The 3,302-nt window shown below is 33.5% G+C and overlaps 1 long non-coding RNA gene across 1 annotated transcript; it reads right to left on the bottom strand.

Annotated features, from left to right (window-relative positions):
* Positions 1 to 481: 481 nt before the first annotated feature.
* On the bottom strand, positions 482 to 1,364 carry LOC110938567. Its single transcript, XR_002591492.2, has 2 exons — positions 1,076 to 1,364; positions 482 to 645 (listed from the first exon to the last, which is right to left on the bottom strand). It is a non-coding gene; the product is annotated as an uncharacterized LOC110938567 (long non-coding RNA).
* Between the last annotated feature and the right edge of the window lie 1,938 nt (positions 1,365 to 3,302).

Genomic DNA, 3,302 nt, shown 5'->3' with positions numbered 1-3,302 from the left:
TAATAATACTACTAATATTAAGTAAATAATAAATAACTAAACATAAACTTAAACGAGAGCATACCATAAAACTATCTACGACAATTTGACGTAAAGTCTCACTACTTGTGCTCTTACTCGCACTTCAAAAAAAATGACTAATAACAACACCCAACAGTGCATCGCAGGTTCAGGTTTTTCTCTATCTTAGTGCATTTCCAGAAACTTATATTCATAAAGCAAACTATGTGTTTCTATTTATAGAAGGAGGGAGCTGCTTAATATTGCTCAAAGGGTTGATTGGGATGAGAATGCCATGGTTTCCTGTTTGCTTCCTTCTTACACGCTAAACAACAATTTCAAGAGTTTAATTCTTATTATTATAATTAAACGATATCTTATAACATTAACTATTTGTCACACCCCAATCGATGGTGAAAACATCGGAGAGAGACGAAAACGAGATTTGCAAGAGACTTCATAACACTATTAGTGACAATAATTAAATAATGGATTTCATTTCATTTTAAAAAGTCAATTACAAAGGTTGGAATCAAATACAACAACTTGAAATACAAGAATGACAATACAATAAGAATACAAAATTTTAAATGTGTATCTAAGCATCCTACTATGTTCCATGCATCATCAACATCATCTCAAAACCTGCAACATGTTTTAAAAGCATAGTTCAATACAAAGATGTATTGGCGAGTATACAGGTTTTCATACATAGCATAAAAATAAGTTGTAAACAATTCCACATGGCAAGCTATTGAAACAAGATAAACAATAAAATTGGCATGTGTCTAACTAATGAAACCAATGATGAAACGCAACAAGCTCTTAACATAACCCAAAGTTTACAGGCGGTGCGTTAATCCTATAGCGCTATATGTGTCAAGGATAGGCTCGTACGAAGTTAATGATAAGTCTAACACAAAACGTATAACCCCAAGTTTAAAGTATCAAGTAACAAGTATGCATGTATGTATAAGGAATGTTTGTGCATTTAAGATTAAAGTTTAAGTGTAAGTTTATAGTTTAACATGTTACACCCCAAAAGGTGGTAAACGAAAAAGGGGTTCAAGTATACTCATAGTTTTGCAAAGTTTCCTTTGGTGATTCCGTGAAGAGTTAGAGGTTAGAGCTTCAAAGCTTCCTTTAAAACACTTAGTGTTTTCTTTTAGAACTCTTAGAGTTCTCTTCCTTGCTTTGATGATTTGAGAGAAGTAGAGAGGTTGAGAGAAGAATGGTTGGAACACTTAGTGTCCTTTTAGAATTCTTAGAGTTCTTGATTTAGAGAGATTGAGAGAATTAGAGAGATGGAGAGAAGAATGGCGTGAAGAAAATGGTAGAAGGAGGTTGGTATTTATAGGTAGAGAAGGTGGAAAAGGGTGAAATATGATTGGTTAAAAAAGGTGGAAGAGGATTGAAAAGATGTTTGGTGGAAAAGGGTGAAATATGATTGGCTAAAGAAGATGGAAGAGGATTGATGAGGTGAAAAGATGATTGGTATATTTCTTGGTATTTCTTGAGTATATATTATGTAATTGAGTATATAAAAAGTATAAAAGTATAATTCAAGTATTAAGGATGTGCGTATAAGTATTTATACGTATAATTATGTCGGTTTGCGTATAAATACGTATTTAAATGATCGATTATGTAAAAAAGGTATAAAATATGAATTTTATTATGATTAACGCCTCGAATTGTGAGATTGAAATTAAAATACGAATGTAAGATTTCTAAAATTAGAATACAAATACGAACATTTTTAAAATAGAAATACGAAGATACGAGGCGTTACAGTCTCCCCTACTTTAGGAAATTTCGTCCCGAAATTTATTCAAGAGGAAGACCTTGGAGAAAAATCATTTTGGCTAGAAGAATGATTGTCTAAAATCGAGACTTGGAAGTTTTGAAATGTGTTGAAAAGTATGAAGTTTTGAGGAACGAATAGTTTGGTTTGTAAAAAGAGGTTGTTGGACTAAAATGATCATGTGTGTTTATAGGAAAATGAGTTTAAACAAGTTTGAATAACTCATAATGAAGAGGTAACTGTAAAATATGATATCTAGGGAGTAAAAACTTCCGTATAAAATGATAAGCATTTTGATAAAAAGGGTGGCCGCACTTTAAATTGTAAGAAGAATTTCGTTGATTTCAAAGAAGACTGATAGATCACTTGTTTGTAAGAAATCATTTATTTACGAGGAACGAGAACATTAGGCACTTTAAGTAAAACGATCTTGGAGGTAACGACCAATTAAGTGTGTTTGCACATAAATAAAGAATAGAAAGATAGTTTTAACCAAGAAAGTACTTTAAACTTCGAATGTGTAAACGGATTTTTTCGTAACAAGGCTTGTACAAAGGACAACGGATAACGGGGAATAACGGAGGTAGGAGAGGGATTGATTGATCTAATAAACGAATGCAAGTATAAGAATGGCATGTGTATTGGACAAACGAAAACGATGCGTTAAGAATGAGGTCTCGTCGTGGATAATCGGATATCACGTGCTTAGCAATGCATTTGTGAGTTGTTAAAGTTTGTATCAAGTCTAAAAGGTCTGCAAAACACCGAATTTCTCATGGCACATTTTATGAAAGTTTGGTAACATGGTGAAAACACTTATATATAGGAAGTACCAGCGGTGTATCCACCATGTTCACGTGATGTCCGTTTCGTTATTCGGTGTCATGTTACGTTCCGTGTCTTACCATACACAGTAGTACACTCTATGGTTCTCATACGCCTATCACTATAATCCCGTGTGAACCCGCGATTATATTGATCATCGCATGATCCGCATAACTTGTACTAATTGTGTATGAATCAGGGTATTCATGAATTTGAAAATAAGAATGAGTACGTATACGAATGTAGTGTATAAGCATGTTTATGTTTAAGCATGTATGGGACCCACGTAAGCGAATCCCTCAGATTCCGCTCGTGTACGGGTACGAATGTAGTATATAAGCATGTATGGGACCCACGTAAGGGAATCCCTCGGATTCCGCTCGCGTACGGGTACGAATTTATGAATCATGAGTATGAAGAAAAGTATGAGAATAAGTATAAGTATAAGTATAAGTGTAAGTATAAATACGCATGTGGGTGTAAGTATAAATATAAAACGTATGAGTATGAGTGTAGGTATGAATAATAAAGATTGTGTCAATAGTATAAATTGAAACATAACGAATTTAAGCATGTGAAAATGATCAAAAGGTTGAGTATGTAAAAACGAACGGTTTAAGTGAAGTTGTCGTGAGATAGTGACTAAAAGACGTACGATGATATGCATGTATAG

Source organism: Helianthus annuus, chromosome 16 (genome assembly GCF_002127325.2).
Source record: "Helianthus annuus cultivar XRQ/B chromosome 16, HanXRQr2.0-SUNRISE, whole genome shotgun sequence".
Taxonomy (NCBI): domain Eukaryota; kingdom Viridiplantae; phylum Streptophyta; class Magnoliopsida; order Asterales; family Asteraceae; genus Helianthus; species Helianthus annuus.
Note: the sequence above shows the minus strand (reverse complement) of the source record. Positions and strands in the feature narration are given on the sequence as shown.